General features: G+C 47.6%; 1 long non-coding RNA gene across 1 annotated transcript in view; it reads left to right on the top strand.

Moving 5' to 3' along the window:
- Nucleotides 1–2,709: 2,709 nt before the first annotated feature.
- Nucleotides 2,710–18,923, top strand: part of LOC142835777 (uncharacterized) — a 95,592-nt gene continuing 79,378 nt past the window's right edge. Inside the window, exon 1 of the long non-coding RNA XR_012907923.1 lies at nucleotides 2,710–3,088. This is a non-coding gene — a long non-coding RNA (uncharacterized LOC142835777). The remainder of the gene's footprint in view (nucleotides 3,089–18,923) is intronic.

Below are 18,923 nucleotides of genomic sequence, written 5' to 3'. Positions count from 1 at the left end.
CAAACTGCCTAGGCTCCCACAAAGCCAGTGCATGCAGTAGGATCAGAAACCCATTGCCATTGTTCTTGAGTTCTCAGTAGTCCTCATTGTCCTCTATGTTCAGAGAGTCTGGTTTTATCCCAGGCTTTTCCAGACCCAGGCCAGCTGGTCTTGGTGAGTTCCCAGTAGAACATCCCCATTGTCTCAGTAAGCCGGAACATGGGATGTACTCACTCATATTTGGTTTCTAGCCATAAACCAAGGACATCGAGCCTATAATTAGTGATCCTAGAGAAGCTAAATAAGGAGAACCCAAAGAAAAACATATAGGCATCCTCCTGAATATTAACCTTCAGCAAGAGATGAAAGGAGACAGAGACAGAGACCCACATTGGAGCACAGGACTGAAATCTCAGGGTCCAATTCAGGAGCAGAAGGAGAGAGAGCACGAGCAAGGAACTCAGGACCGCGAGGGGTGCACCCCCACACACTGCTTTTCTTATTTGTATGTTTTATATTAAATTTCTGTCTTAGGATTTCCTATTACTGTGAAGAGACACCATGACTACGGCAACTCTTATGAAGGAAACCTTTGATTGCGGTGGCTCTCTTAAAGTTGAGAGGTTCAGTCTATTATGACCGGAAGCATGGTAGCCTGCAGGCTGGAATTGCGCTGGCTACATCTTGCAGGCAACAGGCCACTGACACACTGGGAGGAATCCTGAGTGTATGAAACCCTAAAGCTTGCCTTCACAGTGACACAGACACACTTACTCCATCAAGGCCATACTCATTCCAACAAAGCTGCACTTCTTATGAGATTCTGTGATAATAAGATTTGGAATTAGGGAGCCAGTTACATTCAAAGGACCCCAGTTTCAAATGTCACTACAAAGATAAATAACAAAATGTTTCCTTAGAATTTTTACCACAGTTTCACAGTGTCGGACTCTAGACTTAAATCTTCAGTCCATTTAAGGATGCTTTTGTATGATGTGTGCTGGGAAGTTCAGGTTTAGCATCTCCCATGCTGCTTGCCTGTTTCCTCGGAATTGTTTATTGAAGAGATTTTCCTTCCCTCTACACCCCACCCACCATTTGATTTTTGCGTCCTTGTTGAAGGTCTTTGCGCAGGCTTATTTGTGGGCTTCCTGTTCTATTCCATTGTTGGCTAGTGCTTCTCATACTGTTTTGATTACTATAGCCTTGGATATAGTTGAAATAAAAAATATGCTGCATGCTGCTGTTTCATTCTCAAAATGCAGCTGGAGAGATTTGCTCTCACAAAACAGGCTCCAGAGTTCAATTTCCAGCAACCACGTGGTGGCTATCCATCATCTACACAATTGTGCATATACATATAGGTGAGCAAAACACTCATATACACCCAAGAAAATAAATGAAACTGAAGAAAAGTAAATTGGCTAATTGGAACTTTTCTTTTTCGAAAACATTTTTTATTACTTTATAAATAACAATCAAAATTCCCACTTCCTCCCCTCCTCCCACTTCCCTCCTGCTCCCCCACACACCCTCCCCCACACATCCTCCAGTCCTAAGACAGGGCAAGGAAATCCAAGGTCCTCCCCAGTATATCCAGGTTTAGGAAGGTGTGCATCCAAAGAGAATAGGATCCCAAAAGCCAGTACATGCAGTAGAGACAAATCCCAGTGCCGTTATCATTGGCCCCTCAGTCTGCCCCAATTGTCAACCACATTCAGAGGGTCCAGTTTGATTCCATGCTCGTTCATTCCCAGTCCAGCTGGAGTTGGTGATCTCCCATTAGCTCAGGCACACAGTCTCAGTGGGTGACCCAACCCCTCGTGGTCCTGACTTCCTTGCTCATATTCTCCCTCCTTCAACTCTTCAACTGGACCTTGGGAGCTCAGTCCAGTGCTCTAATGAGGATCTCTGTCTCCATCTGTCACCAGACGAAGGTTCTATGGTGATATTCAAGATAGTCATCAGTCTGACTATGGGACAGTCTGACTTCTCTTGTTATACCTCATGATAGCTATGGCCAGTAACTGGAAACCAAAGCCCCTAAAAACCCTTCCTAAGCAAGACAACTTCATTTACAAATTACTCTGAAGGAAGAGTCTGTTGTGTTAAACTTGAGTGCAAGACTGTATGTCTTAAAACCATATATTTGTTGTACAATATAACATATTGCTGTCAGACATTAACCTTCTGACAGTTGCACTGATTCTTAACCTGTAGTTCATGACCCCACTGAGGATAACACATAAGTTATCATGCATATCACATTTTTACATTATAATTCATAATATTAGGAAAATTAGAGTTACAAATTATCAACGAAACTAATGTTATGGTGGTCAGGGTCACCACAACATGAGGAACTGTATCACAGGGCTATAGCATTAGGGAGGTTGAGAAGCACTGGTCTAGAGCAGAGTGCCCTGTGTAGTGTGCTCGTACATCAGGTAGCAGTACTTGATTTGTTCTCGGGTTTGACTCGAGCTCCCCGGTTACTCCGGAGAACCACATGACTTCTGAGTGATACCAGAGATGATAGAAATTACTATTTATGGACACACCCTGCTTTTTTTCATTGGTTAGAGACAGAAATGTCAATTAAGCTCTGAAGTGTTTTTTCCTGGAGAAGGCCTAAGGAAACAGATGACATCCTAAAGCACAGACAAGCTCTTTGCTTTGGCTACTGTGAACCTAAAGGAAGATCTCACTTATTATAATCAAAGAAGGGACTGGAAATCAATACTGTGGGTCCTCTGCAGAGTTGTGCTTCTTTTAATCTTTAATATCTCTGTGGGACAAATTCTTCTGCCTTGTTGGAAAGGTCACTTGTTGCTTTTAGTCTTTCCTCCTACAGCAACACTCTTCAAAAGAGGGGCGAGGTTTCTTCGGCCAGGAAATAAGCAATATCCTGTTGTTGAGAAACTGAAACTCAGAAGTTTTAGAGGACTCACCAAGGTTGTAGAAGGACCCTGACCAGCTTCAGAGAAGACCCGAGACCTGTTCTGAGCCTGCAAGCTGTGCAGTTTCATCTGTGCTGTTCCCTGAGTTGCTGCCTGAGCTGATGTGGACTCTGCAGGGATGCAGCTGCTGTGAATCCATCCCAGCTCCTGTAAGTAACTCTTCACCACACCCCTGTTAGCAACCCCAAAGAAAACCCGGTGGTCCCAACGATGGACCTTTGTGGTGTTGGTACTCTGCTCTGTCATAGGTTGTCCTTCTGGGGTGAGTGTGTGTGTGTGTGTGTACAGTCATCTCCACAGGGAAAGTCTCCGGTACAACATCAGTTTTCATAAGATCCAATTGGTTTGTGTGATCATGTCTTGGTTTGATATCAGCAGACAGTGGAATAGTGTGGCAGGCTTTGTCTGCACAGCTGTTGTCATCCTGGGTGTGTGGATGCTGGCTGTGTAAAAGATGCTCTGTAGAAATGGAGGGAAGGATGAACTTTACAAAGGCAATTACTGATCGGGCCTGCAGTCAGGAGTGGATGTGCAGAGCACAGGAGGGAATGTGAAGAGTTAGATTACGGTGGCTTGGAGAAGGGGGCCTTGTGTGCTTGAATGCCAAGTGATCAGGGAATAGCACTACTTAGAAGGATTAGGAGGTGTTTCCATGTTGTGGTTTGTGTGGTCTTGTTCAAGGAAGCACGGCACTGGGCTGGACTTTCATATTTCAAGAGCCCAAGCCAGGTCCGGTGTCTCCCTCTCTTCCTGTGCCTGTGGACTGTGCTGTAGAACTCTCAGGTCCTTCTCCAGCACCACGTCTGCTGATTGCTGTCTGACTCCACGTTTTGATGACAATGGAGTAAACCTCTGGACCTGTAAACAAGGCCCAATCAAACCTTTCCTTTATAATAGTTGCCATGGTTATGTTGTCTGTACAAAACAATGGAACACTTACTAAACTTACAGCTCTGCTGTTTTGGGGGAGGACATCTGCTTTTATGTCTCAGGTTGCTCAGTTTGAACTTTCCGAATACTTCCTTTTACTACAAGCTCTTCTATTCTGCAGTTCCTTAGACTTTGCTCTTAATCCTGTTTTTATGAGTCTAACTTCTGCAGAAACTCTTTTTGAGAACAGACCCAGTGGTGGAGTCCCCAGTGAGGACCTGGACACAGGGTCCATGATTGAACTATGTGTTGCACACCATCAACTCTAGAGTTACTTCTGCAGCTTGCCCTCTGTGGCACACACAGCTGGTCTTCTTAGCACTGGTTGGCTTCACTCCACTGCTGCTGTTCTTAGGGGTCATCCCATGGGACTGGATCTCCAAAATGTTGAGGTCTTCTGCTGCAATTACACTTTCACTAGTAACCTAGCCTGGTCTCTCTCCATGGAGTCCAGTCCTGCTACACAGCACCTAGCCTCCATGACACCTTCACACCTTTAGAACTAGCACCACCTGGGTGGTTCTTACACTGTCAAGTTCAGCTGCCTGCACAAGGCACAATCTTGGCCATGTCTGGAACACAGCCTGTGTGGGCTGACTCTCAGGAAACACTTTCCAGAAGACCTCACCTCTAAGATATTGGTTTCTTTGTAATCACTGCTAATTTCTCAACTCCAGCTGGTCAGTATTGAGTATCCCAACAAAGCAAAGGTTTCACTTCTGTAGTTCTGGTACTTGGTAATCATAGCTGATTCTTCAGCCCCTAATACCCAGAACCATTGATTCTTAACTCATATGACTCCGTAGAGTCTGCTTTCCTAACGTCACAAGCCAGGCCTCCATTGTCTGTGTTGCTTCAACAGTCTTATCTGCCAGGCTCCTGAAGAATGGCCCCGTGAGCTCTCAACACTTGATGATTTTCCAGCTTCCAAAGTTCTTCTACAAGCCTTCCCAAAACCCATGGTCAGCAGTCACAGGAATATCACACTATCTTGTATGAACTTGTCTTCTTTAGGGTTACTCATGTTGTGAAGAAACATCCTGACCAATGGAACTTGGGGAGGAAAGGGTTTATTTGACTTCCATTTCTAAATCACTGTCCATCAGTTTAAGGAAGCCAGGACAGGACTCAAACAGGGCAAGCAGGAATCTGGAGGCAGGAGCTGGAGTAGAGGCCATGCGTGGGTGGGTGCTGCCTACTGGATTGTTCCTCATGGCTTGCTCAGCCTGCTTTCTTATAGAAATTATGGTAGACCCACTGCCATGCTTCTATGCGGTGAGGTGATGGACTCATGGACTCTTGTCCTCTGAAACTCTAAGATCCCAAACCCTTCCTTCTGTGTGTGACCGTGGCCTTGGTGTTCATCACAGCAGCAGAAAGTGACCAATACAGCTACTATATCAACAATGAAATCTTCACAGGACAGTCTGTTACACCCACTCAACTCTGCTCTGGGAGATTGAAAGCAGCCAGTGACAATAAATCCATGAAGACATTGGTTGGACCTGCCCTAGGGCTCCATGACCAAGGACAATCCATGACCCTGAGATCTCAATACTAGAAAAATGCTTAGGGTGGAGTTAATGCCAGTGTCTAATTTGAGACACCTTTCTTGGGCAGACTTCAGTCTGAATCACCTGCATCAGGGAAAATATACTCTATATCACTGAGGCTCTTGCATGGTCCTGGGCCCTGGCAGAGAGCAGACTGTGGTCCTGGGCTATCAGAAGGCTCATCAGGCCTCAGGCAGACATCATGAGGTAAACTTTTTCTCACTAGATTATTAGGTGGACAGGTCACAGTCAGACAAGATGTCCCAATAAGTCACTTGTGTATTGAGAGCTGCCAAGAAGGGAGAGGCTAGGACTCTTGTCTGACAGAACAGCTCCTGTTTCCCAGGTGGGTGTGGAGATCTAATCTCATATAGAGGAAGCAACTGAGGTTAGTTCTCAAGTAAGCTGCCACCTTTCCCTCAGCAAGAACCTCAGGCTTCAGTGAGTGCCCTCTATGGGCGGGAAATCCAAGGAATCCATTGGGCAGCTGTGGAGAGACAAAGGAGCCCTCCTTATGTCATTTCTAGATATCCCAGACATCACAGGCTGCATAGAACCCTCTGCTAACTGGGAAACACGCAGCTTTGGCAGTGCATTTGATGACGCCCTGTGGGGATGGGCACCAATACTAGGACATGGATATGCCCTAATCTGGGGTCAGAAGAAGGGCAGAGGACAAATCTGCTGTCCCATTCATCAGCTTGTTTCCTTCTGCTGCTGTCACACTGAATGCAGACCTGAGTATTTGATGTGGGACAGATATAGTGAGAATAATGCCTGCCATTTACAGAAAAAAACAAACCCTCTCCTTCCTAAATGAACACCAGTATCTAGTGTCATCTCCCCAGAAGGTAGACTATACGAGCTTGGGAGCAAGGACAGAAGATTTCAAACACCCCACCCAGGACCATCACTAGTCTTTCTTTTTTTTTTTCCTTTTTTTTCTCCTTTTTTTTTCTTTTTTTTTTAATTTATTTATTTATTAAAGATTTCTGTCTCTTCCCCGCCACCGCCTCTCATTTCCCTCCCCCTCCCCCAATTAAGTCTCCCCCCAGCCCGAAAAGCAATCAGGGTTCCCTGTCCTGTGGGAAGTCCAAGGAACCCCCACATCACTAGTCTTTCATAGTGGACAAGGTGTGCTAGCCTCTGCTTAGCTGAGGTTTTTTCAGGCATGAGCAGTCTGCCACCTTGTGGAAGAGAACGTAAATGCATTTTATTGATGGGAGAGCAGGAAAGGCAAGAAGGACCAGAAAGTGAGGAGCCATAGCCTGAGTCACGTGGGAATGGAAACTGAGCTTAGACAGAGGGAAAGATGGGATTATTGGAGTAGGAATTTGTATGGCGGTGGCTGCCTGTGGCTGTGATTGTCCCTAGAAGCGTCTATTGTCTTCTTCCAGAGAATAGCGTCTGAAGGTGGGGAAGAAAGTTCAAGAACAAAGGGTTCCTGGAATGGTGGAGGGCTTGTGAGGAATCCTGGGAAGGCAGTCTTCAGAGCACAGACTGCCTTAGGTCCAGGGCAGCTGTCTGACACCGCCTCCTGGAAGGGTCAGCACTGGCGACAGGGCTTAGGCTTAAGTGGACCCCAGTGGTGCTGAGGGCCTCACTAGCTACTTGCCTCTGCTGCTGTGCCTTCCTCATTCATGCAGCCCCTTCCGGCCCTGCCACAGTAACTTTCTACAACTTTAGTCAATCCACTGAAGAGAAAAATGAGGGGGACGCGGTGAGGACTAGGGCTCCCAAACTTATATCCGGGTGATAGCAAAGAGAAAGAAACCCAGGAGCTTCCTGTGAGACTTTAATCTTCCTGACTCAGTAGCCCAAATCTCCCCTTTCCCACCCCCATCCAGTTAAGTCCCAGTACTCACTGGCTTGCAGGGAAGGTCCCAGACAGATCAGCAGAACGAAAAGGCACAGAACTAGGGAAAGGTAGTATCCGAAGGCTGCAGCCTTTGCCATGGTTCCTTCCTGAGGCCCGGGCTCCCAACAGGTGTGTCTGGAGCTGTAGAGAGAATGGGGAGTCCTCAGTACTGCCCCGCAGAGGACACAGCGCAGAGATTCCCCAAAGACCTGACACCTGGGCTGTGAATTCAGTCCTTTCTGTGCTAGAGCCATGCCGGTTCCTAGTTCCCATCTTTTCCTACATCTCTTCGGGGTCCCTCAGGGCCATGCAGCTCCGGTTCTCTGGGAGCTCACTGCCATTTCCTTTCAGTCAAGCTTGGGCACCTGGAGCGCTCAGCTCAGTGTGAACAGAGAGGCGAGGGCGCTGTGGTCCTGGGCTCCCACACAGGCTGTCCCTTCTTCTCACTCACCTCAGCTGGGCCCTCAGGGACCCTGGACAACAGAATCAGGAGAGACGAAGACAGAGTAAGTCGTGCCTTCAGCCGGTTCTCTGCTCAATGTACCCCAGAAATTTACCCCAGCTTGTCCCTGTGAGGTTTCCACGCCCACAGCAATGTAGTCTTTTGGTCTTTCCAGTAGGTGGCACTGTTAGCTTTAGCAATTTTCCCTACTCCTCTAGATTGACACTCTCTGTCTCCCTCTAGACCATCCCTCTGGGTCCCCTGGGACCTCCAGCCTGCTCTTCCTCACTTCCTCTTTCTCAAGTTTCTCCCCCATTCCAGACTCACTTGCCCCTCCAGGTCCCTTCCCCATCACCCCCTCAAGGTCTTTGCACCCCAAGTTCCTGTCTCCCTGCTTCTCAAGGTGACCCCTACCCCTGCCCCTCTAGTCACTCTCCCTTCCCCCTCCATTTCCTTCCTTTCACTCTCTCCCTGTTGGAGACAGTAGCTGTCTTGTGGGGAAGGAAGTCTGCGCTTTCCTCCTTACCTCTGTGACACTGGCACCTAAGACCTTCAGGAGAGTTCTGCAGTTAAAAAACTTCTCCCAATTAAAAGCAGCTTCTGGGGTCTGGAGAGAGGGCCCAGAGGGTGAGAGCACCAGCTGCTGTTTGGGGACCCAGGCTGGATCCCCAGCATCCACACAGCAGCTCATAGCCAGGAGAACTGAGGTTCCAGGGGATTCCATGCAGGCTCCTGGTCTTCATGGGCACTGCACACACATGGGCCAGAGAAACACACATGGATAAAGTGCTCATACACATGACTTAAAAATGATTTCCTCCCATGTTTTTGAAGAGGTTTTTACATATGAAAAGTCCAGATCTTTGGTAGAATATTTTTGAATTTGCTGTCACTTTTTTAAGGGATTTTTGTTTTTGCACATTTTTTTTGCAGGTGAATCCTATGTTTGTGAAGGGGTGTGTGTGTGTGTGTGTGTGTGTGTGTGTATGTGTATATATATAAACACAGTGGGTGCTGTACATGCAGGATGGTGATTGACCTTGGCTGTGGATCCACAGGTTCCATCCATCATACTTGAGGACACGGGTCTTTCAAAGGCCTCAGCTCTCTGAGTTGGAGTATGGCCAGTGAGTCCCAGAAATCCCACCTCTCCCCACTTCTGTATCTGAAATAGCTTTGAATTCATTCTGGATCCCAGTTTCTAAAAGTTAATTATAGTTATCTAATGGGGAGTAGGTGTGGGGAGAAACCAGGAAATAAAAGAAGGTCCAGGAGATGGGAGAGGGGGTATAAGGCAGAGATGAAGAAGGAGAGTAGAACATGAATATATGAAAAGGGAACGGGAGTTACTGGGAGAGGAGGGTGCAGTAGGGCGGGGGTGGGGGAGGCTGTAGTGGTGTCTGTAGTGCACTGTGTGTGTTTTTATGTCAGTGTTGCCTCCCTGCTGTGTTTACTCTATGGTAAGAAATCTAAGTTAAAACACGGAGGACAAAAATGTAAGGGGCAGTTATGGTGGACTCTATTGTAGCCCTGACTGTCTTAGCAGATAGGGAGAATGGTTCAGATGCTCTGTGTCTATGAGAGTGTTTCCAGAGTGGACAGTGAATCACAGCAAGACCCTCCGTCAGTGGGGTGACCCACCCCAGGTCAGCACAAAGAGGAAGTGTCTCTATTACTGCTACAACCACAGGTATTCTTAGTGACAAAGCCATGGAATCTATACCTGCAGCTGCCAGCTTTCACTGTCAGATTGTCACTGCCGAGGCACCCAGCCTGCTGGACTGAGCAGTACTGAGTTCTCTGACTCTCCAATGTCCCCAGGACAATCTGTCAACCTGAAGTGCCATCAAGGAAATGGCTCCTGGGTGGAGTTCATGGCAGTGTCTAATTGGAGAAGCACCTTGACTGGGCAGGAGCCAGTCTGGCCCATCTGGATCAGGGAAAATACACTTCATGCCATTGTGCCCCCTGGCATGGTCTTGGAGAGCTCAGCCTGTGGTCCTGGGCTATCAGAAGACCCATGAGGCCTCAGGCAGATGTCATGAGGTGAGCTCTTTCCCACTAGGCTGTTATGTGAACAGATCACAGTCAGACAAGATGTCCAGAAGTGAGACGTGTCCAGAAGGGACATGGTGGTCATACATGTGGAGAAATGCTGTTAATCTGGGTATTGCCATGAGGTTGTGGCCTACTGACAAAGTTTCACCAGGCTCCAGTGCAGGCCTCTGTCCCCAGCGAAGGCTACATGGATTTTCCCTGACTCCGCCTACTCTCTCCTCCCCCATCTGCTTGGAACTCCTGCCTTGCCCTATTCTTCTAGGCCACTGGCAAATCCAGATTTATTCATTAACCAATAAAGGCAACACATAGACAGGTTTCCCACACCAGAGGAGTGTTGGTATTAGCTCTTTTTTGAAATTCTGATAGAATTCTGTGCTGAAACTATCTGGCCCTGTTTTGTTGTTGTTTCTTTGTTTGGTTTTGGTTGGGAGGTTTTTAATGACTGTTTCAAATTTCTTAGGGGTTTTAGGTCTATTTAAAATTTTTATCTGGTCTCTATTTAATTTTAGTATGTGGTACCTATCAAGAAAATTGTCTGTTTTTTTAAAAAATTTTTTGTCTGTCTGTTTCTTTCACCAGCTGTTTTAGTGGTAGGAGGAACAGTAAATTTTGAAGGCATTTTAAAGAAAGCATACCTTACTTCCAAACATTTGCCAATTAATAATATCAATAATGATAACAATAACAGGTCATGAGGGATGAGTTAGAAGGAAGTATTTATAAATAGACCCCCACGCTGTAGTAAGGAAAACATTTCTATAACCTCTCACAACTGTGCTACAGCAGTATTGATTAGACAAGGTCTCTAAGAGACCTGGGACTCCACAAGTAGGCTAGACAGGCTTACCACTGACCCCAGGAATGGCTTTCAGGGACCTGGTCAGAGGCTGGTCCATACTGCATGAAACAGAAAATCAAGAATTTCTAAAACTGGCAATGAAGGGTGCGAGTAAAGACTAAGAAGAGTACACGTGCCAAAGGGGGTGTGATATGAAATATGTCCACTCTGTTCCATAGGAGAGCATCGAGGACTCTTGCATGTCAAACATGGAAAGATTGCCCGGGGAGAAGGACATGGGCCTCTGCATAGGCCCAGTGATGAAAACTGTACAAGGCCAGGGCAAGGAAGGCAGATGGTGTTCCTGAAATGAGACGTCAGGAACATGGGCAGAAATGTCCTGATGTAGTAGACCAAAGTGGAATGGTCAGGGGACAGCATCATGGAGGGACCAGGGCTCAGATGATTTGTGATGTGTGTGTAACCCAGGCTCTGACCTCAGGGTGGGGTGTGTGCCCCAAAGTGACAGAACATACAGATTCTACAGGCAAACAGATGGTCAGTGAGTTACATGCTGCCAGAAATTGATAATTAACCATATGAGAACTGACATGCAGGACAAAGCTGGCCTCCTGTGCCCAGTGTCCACCACAGAACCACTTCTCAGAGATCCCAGAGTCCTTTCTTGGAGGAGAGAAAGGATTCAGATAAGGAGGACTCCTCACCCACAGCAGGTGCAGCTCTTCTCCCAGGGTCACTGCTCCATTTAGACAGACATATTGCCCCTAGAGTCTACTGTGAATGTCTAAAGGGTTTGTAGGCTCAGGTCTGCTCTAATAAGTTAAAGCCCCCATGGACAATACATGAATGGTGAGTGTGGCCAAATAGATGTCCTCTATGTCGTGACTGAGGACGATCTGTGACACTGAGGCGTGTATGGTAGATGCTACGTGGAGTTCTTGGTGGTAACTAATTGAAGAATAACAATAGAGACCCCAGAGGTGGAAAGCAAGCCTGCGCAGTGACAGCAGAGACAGTCTTAGAATTGCAAAGTGGCCACTGGCACAGTCTTGGACCCTGGGAGAGAGGGGCCCTCTGGTCCTGTGATACCAGTGACAATGCAGCCTCAGGGGTCCATCAGGAGCTGAGTCCTACCTCTACTATGATGTGAGGTAGACTGGACAGAATTGAGAGATCCCAGAAGTAAATGGTAACAGTAACCTAGTGAGTTACCTATAGGATCACAGTTATAACACACACACACAGAGAGAGAGAGAGAGAGAGAGAGAGAGAGAGAGAGAGAGAGAGAGAGAGAGAGAGAGAGAGAGAGAGAGAAATGCTAATAACAAATAAATAAAATTTAAAAGAAAAGTTAACTTTCATTTCCTTTTGCTTCTACTGAACAGCGATTAGCAAACTTTTATTAAAGACTTATCTATTATGTATAAGGTTCTCTGCTTGCATGTAAGCTCACTCACCAGAAGAGGGCACCAGATCTTATTACAGGTGTTGTGAGCCACCATGTGGTTTCAAGGAATTGAACTCAGGACCCCTACAAGAGCAGCCAGGACTCTTAACCTCTGAGCCACCTCTCCAGCCCAATTAGCAAACTCTTAAGTACTCAAGACAGAGGAGGCAGGAAAGCCTGAGGGAAAAGGAGAAAGAAAGATTAAAGAGTAGTAACAGAATAAATAACAGAAAGCACTATTGAGATATTCTAACCCAGCCCGGGTTTCCCCCATCAAATGGGTCTGGATCCTAAATGTAGGTCCTGGATTATTTGCTGGGGTTAAGCCAGCATTCTCCAGATGAGCAAAGAGATCTTATTAGACAAAAACTATACAAAACAATATATACCCATAGAAATGTTTTCAAAAACTCAAGACTGGGCTATATTCCTAAGCCATGGTATCTGGCAGAAGTAAGTAATGCCTTCTTGGATTTCATCCATAGCAGACACTTAAATGTTCATTTCATGTTAATTAATTAACTCCCCTTCCCCCCACTGCCATAAATTTTAGCTACAAAATTGTAGCTCAGACTCCACAGACATTTAAAGTTCCCAGCTCTTCCCTAACATTGTGCATTTATAAAGGCTGCCATTCACAACGGCTTTGTTCTGGTTTTCTCACCTTTTCAATTCAAAAGAAAGAAATTGCTGTCAGTAGAAAAGGGGGTGCTAATTAAGAATTCAATAACAGCCAGGCCCTGGTGGCACAGGCCTTTAATCACAGCACTCAGGCCCAGGCAGGAGGATCTCTGTGAGTGAGAGGCCAGGCTGGGCTACAGGGAAAGTTCCAGAACTATACAAAGACATACTGCCTCAAAACATATCCTCCCACTCACCCCCATAAAAAAGAAAAGAATCCAGTAATAAAGTGACAGTCACAAAAGCATGAAGTTCAGATCCTGAGCACTCCCACAAAGAGCACCCTCATCTGTAACTTGAGCACTTAAGGGAGGGTAGAAACCTAAGGAGCCCTGTAGCTCATTGGCCAGCCAATCTAGCCAATCAGTGAGCCAGATTTAAAGAGAACAATCAGGTTGGGTGGGGAAAGAAGATGAAGAAGAAAGTGGAGAGCAATACAGGAAGGGAAGAAACAACTCCAGCTGATCTCTAGCCTCCCCATGCACCCACACCAAACACACACACACACACACACACACACACACACCCTAGCACAGTGTCACGTTTCCTCAAATTTCAAGCACACTTGGTGTCTACTTTTTCATCTGTTCAAAGCAGTTCCCACAAACTTAGTGTTTTTTATATTTCCTACTAACCCTGGCACACGTTTTCCTTGATTTCCAAATGCAGCCAGTGTTCTGCATTCCTAGTATATAAGAAACCAATTGGTCACAACAAGTGACTATTCCCTCAAGGCGGGTGGTGAAAGACAGAACCGTCTGGCGGTCTTCACAACTGCTATGCACCCCAATCTCCTAAGGATCTAGCATTGATTTTAAAAGAGAAAAAGGAAGGAAGAAAAAAATTCACAGCCCTCTCCTTAAGTCTTCACATCTATAATCTAAATTCAAACTCAACATGCGTCAGTCCACACGGCATCGCTCTGTGTGTTAGAATAAATACAACCAGTTCCACATGAGATGGAATTAATTTTAATCATTCACATCATCCCCATATTCCAAGTTCACATAATAAAATTCCTCATTTTAAATAAGAGTACGGCTATGCAAGTACTAGGGGAACTGGGGCAGGATGTAAGTTCAGCACCAGCCTGGGCTACATAGGTGACCCTGTCCCTCTCATTGTATGTATGACAGACAGGTGGTTAGACACAACCTTCATTTCTCTGGTTTTTACCTTTAAAATTCAAGATTCTTTAACAGTATACATACTGGGAAGTAGGTATGTAACTCATTTAAAACATAAATATAAATATGTTTTAAATCCATAAATTATTCAAAGTATCCCTGAAATAATTTCTTACCCAGTGAATCAAAATTAAATTCTTACAACAAGAATATTTATTTTATGAATATATATGTAGGTTAGTGATTACCTTGTTAGCCTGAGATGACATAAATCAGAGAACAAAATGATCAGCTCATAGAAAAAAATTTAAATGTTTTTTTCACTTTTTGTAAACTTTTAAGCCCAATGTTTTGTTTAATTTCTCCTTAACGTTCTAAATTAAGCTACCTGCTATGCCTCCTTAGAGGTGGTAAACGCTGAAAGATACAGACGATGGTTATTATAAAACAAATTTCCTTATCTGAGGTATGTCAATATCATATCTCAGAATAAAAGGATTTATTTTTTAATTCAAGCCATAAAGAGTGGAAATCACAGTACTCGAAAACTCCCAGTTCACTGTTCTCTGATTCACAAAACTTTCTATTTCTGATCAGCGCCAGTTCCCACATCCAGCTGCTGACTTTGGTCCTCCAATTACTTCCAATTCTAAAAGTAACAAGGGCAAACTTTGCTCTCTGCCTGACCAACTTAAGATGCGTGTAACCACTCGAGGGCCCCCTCGGTGGGCCTGCTCGCTATTTATGCTACACCTGAAACTTGCTGAGAAATCCTCTCTACTGGAATCAGTGTTTTAATAAAAACTTACGCAAAAATCTACCCGACAGAGGTGGCCAGTGCAAAGTCTCCAGGGCTCCCCACACCAATAAAGACATCACAACCAACCAGCTACGAAAATCGAAATGAGAATTCAACACACACACACACACACACACACACACACACACACACACACACACGTGTTTATTTCTTGTGTCAATTTCCCTTAACTTAGAACAATTTTTTAAAATTTATTTTTGGTTTCTGGTGACTTTGGGTGATCTCAAATGCATGTTTCCAGCGTTGGCCCCGAGGTGGCAAAGGAGAGGGCCAAGAGATACAGAAATCGTGGCGGGGGAAGGAGGCTTGCAAAAGGCGCCCAAAGGAAGTTCCATAAGGAAAGAGACCCCGCCAAAAGAAAAAAGAAAAAAAGAAAAGAAAAATCAGCAAGGAGAGAGGAGGAAATGGAAGTTGGTCAGTGACTACAGGACAGAGAAGGGAAACAGAAGCGAAGTTTACCTTCGTGTCCCCCTTGGAAGGGTGGGGCAAGAGCCCTAATGCCACTCCGCAGTGCGGCTCGACCCAGGCTGTCACAGAGCTCCGACTGGACAGATTCCTCAGCCTCGGGCGAGCTTGGGGCGGAGCAAGCCTCTGGGAGGGTCAACTATCTCTTGAGGCCGCGCGGTGGGCCGCGAACTCAGGGTTTGAATCCCAGACCCCCCCTTTTGGCCTCCCCCCCCCTCGGGAGGCGATTAAAGTTTTCCCTTCGCCAGCGAGCCCCTGGCTCTCTCAAGTTTGCCTCCTCCGGTCGCCGTAGGCTGGGAGCGGGGCGGATCCCAGGGCTCCTGAGCTTCACAATCCCCACCCCTGCCTGCCTTTTCTACCCCTGCCGCCACTGCACCCACCGCCTCCACCACCTCTGCACCCACCATCGCCGCCACCACCGCACCCACCATCGCCGCCACCGCCACTGCACCCACCGCCTCCACCATTACCGCACCCACCCCCGCCGCCACCGCCACTGCACCCACCGCCTCCACCATTACCGCACCCACCCCCGCCGCCACCGCCACTGCACCCACCGCCTCCACCATTACCGCACCCACCATCGCCGCCACCGCCACTGCACCCACCGCCTCCACCATTACCGCACCCACCATCGCCGCCACCGCCACTGCACCCACCGCCTCCACCATTACCGCACCCACCATCGCCGCCACCGCCACTGCACCCACCGCCTCCACCACCACTGCGCCCACCATCGCCGCCACCGCCACTGCACCCACCGCCGCCCTGATCGGCCCAGGAATCGAGCCGGCACCAGACAGCAGCCTCTGAGTGCTGAAGGGCGGAAGGGCGGGCGCCTGCAAGGGGTGCTAGAAGAACGCGACTGGCGACTCGAAGGCCATCACGGGCGACTGACCACAAACAAGTTGCAGGCACCAGTAGCACCCGCCACCACCGCCGCCGCCGCTCGCCTCTCCCACACACTCTGGCCCGCACGGCCAGCGCTGCACCGAGGAGAACGCGGCCCGGAGGGCGCGGGTGCCCCGCCCAGACCGCGCCCTCCTCCCCGCGGGACGCCAATGCCAGGTCTGCGCTGCCTGCCGCGCCCTCTTAAAAAGCACTTTCCTGACTCGGGGAGAGCTCACGCGAACTCTTGCCGGCCCCGCCGCGGCTCGGCTGTGCACGCCAGTGAGGCCTGCGAGAGGCGCCTCTGCCACATTCAGCCGGTCCCTTCTCCTAATGTACCAGGGAAGCTAAGTGACCCGGCTCCTTTTCCCACTGCCTTGGTCTCTCGCACTTGAACTTCCCGCGCTCGCTCCTTTGCTCTCCAGGTGTGAGCCTGGCGCTAAGGTCACGCGGGTGGAGAGGGCTGCAGGGGCGGCGCGCCTGGGCTCCAGTCCTCCCGCCGCCGCCTAACCCAATCGTTAACGCGATGTCCCCGCGGTCTCCTCCCGAAGCCTGCGCTCCCTGGGGAGGCTGCGGCTCCGTGGCGTTCCCCCCACCGCCGCCACTCCACGCCCAGTGTCAAAAAAGCAACCAAAGTGACAAGCTCGGGCGGGGGGGGGGGGGGGGGCAGAAGCATCCCTCCGCCCAACGCGGCCAATTTGGCCGGCTCCCTTCCGGAGGGCCCTCCACACCCTTAGCTCTATGCACCTAAAAGGAGAGGAAAAACAAATTAACTCTCTTCTCTCCCCATTTTTTCTCTTTTCTCTCTTTTTTTCCTCTTTCGCACGTTTTAGCCACAGATTCACCCACCAGCTGCTTCCAAGTCACTAGCCCACGACCCCGCCCCCAAATTAGTTTTCTCCTCTTATGGAAAGGCACAAAGAAGTTGGGGAGAAACCCCTTCTCTCCTTCCCCTCCCCTGATCTCTTTCCAAGACGAGGGTGTGCGCTCTCCTCTCTGAACTTTCTTCCTCACCCAGATTAAAAAAAAAAAAATCAATAATTGGCTTTGGCACCAGCTGAGAAGGTTATAGATTTCTTTGTCTGCTTCTGCACCTTCCTTTTTTTTTTCTCCCTAAGGCAATTCTCAGAGCAGCGAATCCACCAGGTGCTGGTTAAATGTGTGCATTCAGCTATTACATAGCGGGCCCTGGTCTCACACCAATTGCTACCCAGGGGCTGAACACATGCCACAGGTCAAGAAAAATAAGAAATGAAGTTCTATGCTTGTATGGAGTTTAATTTGCCCCTTTCGAGACTGGAAGAATACATAATAAAGTCTGAAATTGCGCGTTTGTTCTGCATCCAAAATAGGATTTCTATTGACAGATTCAGCGGGGTAGGCCTCTGTTCTAAGGGAAGCTGGAAGTTCTACCTCAACTTAGAAATCCCTGGTAAAGTGCCTAGACAGGATCGCCCTCCTAATGTACTCAGGCAAGAGGGCTGAGCTCTCCTAAATAGCAAAACCTGCCTTTGTCAGCGCTTCAAATCTGGGTCAAACTAGTATTGTATTTCGATATTGACAGTTTTCTGCTTATGGATGGACTACAAATTGGCTTTGGGAGAGTTTATGGTTCCTCTTTCTACAAGCCTTGGGGGCAGACAAAACAATTTAAAGTCATTAAAGTTGCTATATATGTTCATGTCAATGGGAGAGTCTGCTGTGAAAGGAATAAAGCAGCAACCTGTGATTGCAGAGACAAACCCAGCACTTTATCCAAAGGGGACAAAAGCGGTCATGTGTGTTGAGAGATGCCTAGCAGAGAGAGAAAAGGACAAAAATCTACTTTTCCCAGCTGGTTGTAGAAATCTTATTCTAGACGAAGGGAATGGGGTCCCCCCTCAGCAAGCATCTCTGACTCAGGAGTGTCCTCATTTCCTGGACTGCAGAGCAGAATGAACACAAACACCAGGAACTCCCCATATCATCCCCCGCTGACCCAGGTCCTCCCCATATCCTCTCCAGCTGATCCAGAGGCACAGGCAGCACAGGACCATTCCTGGTTGTTAAGCACACAGCTTTGGCATCACTTGCAGAGAGTGCTCAGGGGAATGAGTACCAATAGTGGGATACAGGATGCTACCTAATCTGGGGTCAGAAAATGAGTACAGAGGCCAAACCTGGTCTCCAGTTGTCCAGGAATCTCTTGAGCTGCTTTCACACTGAAGCTGGGATAGGGTATTTGATGTAGAGCCAGGTAGGGAGTGGCTTGCCAAACTGTAAATATTATGTGCCCCTTAAGTAAAAGCTATGCAATGTCTACTGAAATGAACACCATTATCTGCTCCTTTCTCCCCTAAGAGTTAGTCTAGGGGGGACTGAGAGGCCAGAACAGAGGTTTCCTTATGCCCCACTTAGAACAACTGGCAGATCATATGAGATTTAAACTTTGCCTATATGCCCTGATTTAGGTTCTATGGGTGAGAGTAGATGGATTTCCTAGTGTGTGCCCTCAGGCAGGGTCATGCAGTATGGGTTGAGGAGGGAATAAATCACCTTTCTGGGTGAGAGGGTGGGGGAAGGGGATATAAGGATGGTGAACTGGGTGCTGGTTCAGTATATGAAGTATTCAGTGAAGCTGTGTGTGGTGACCTCTGCTCTCAGCTCTGAGAAGGCTAATGGAGGGAACTGGTGAAGCTGGCAACCCAGCTTATACAGGGAGGGAAAAAATTAGGAGGAGAAGATAAATAAATGAAGAGAGAACTGGGGTGGTATGACTCCTGTCCCTAGGAGCAACTTTGGCTTTAGAGATTCAGTAACTTCTTGTGAACCACAATGAACTTCAGTTTCTTCTATTCTAGGCTCACCATCTTGTTGTAGTATTTTCTCAGCTTTCCTGAAAGCCTCTGAGAGAAAGTGTATGAGTTGAGGTAG

This window comes from Microtus pennsylvanicus, chromosome 1 (assembly GCF_037038515.1).
Source record: "Microtus pennsylvanicus isolate mMicPen1 chromosome 1, mMicPen1.hap1, whole genome shotgun sequence".
In the NCBI taxonomy this organism is placed as follows: domain Eukaryota; kingdom Metazoa; phylum Chordata; class Mammalia; order Rodentia; family Cricetidae; genus Microtus; species Microtus pennsylvanicus.
The sequence above is the reverse complement of the archived record's forward strand: the minus strand, read 5'-3'. Positions and strand labels throughout refer to the sequence as shown.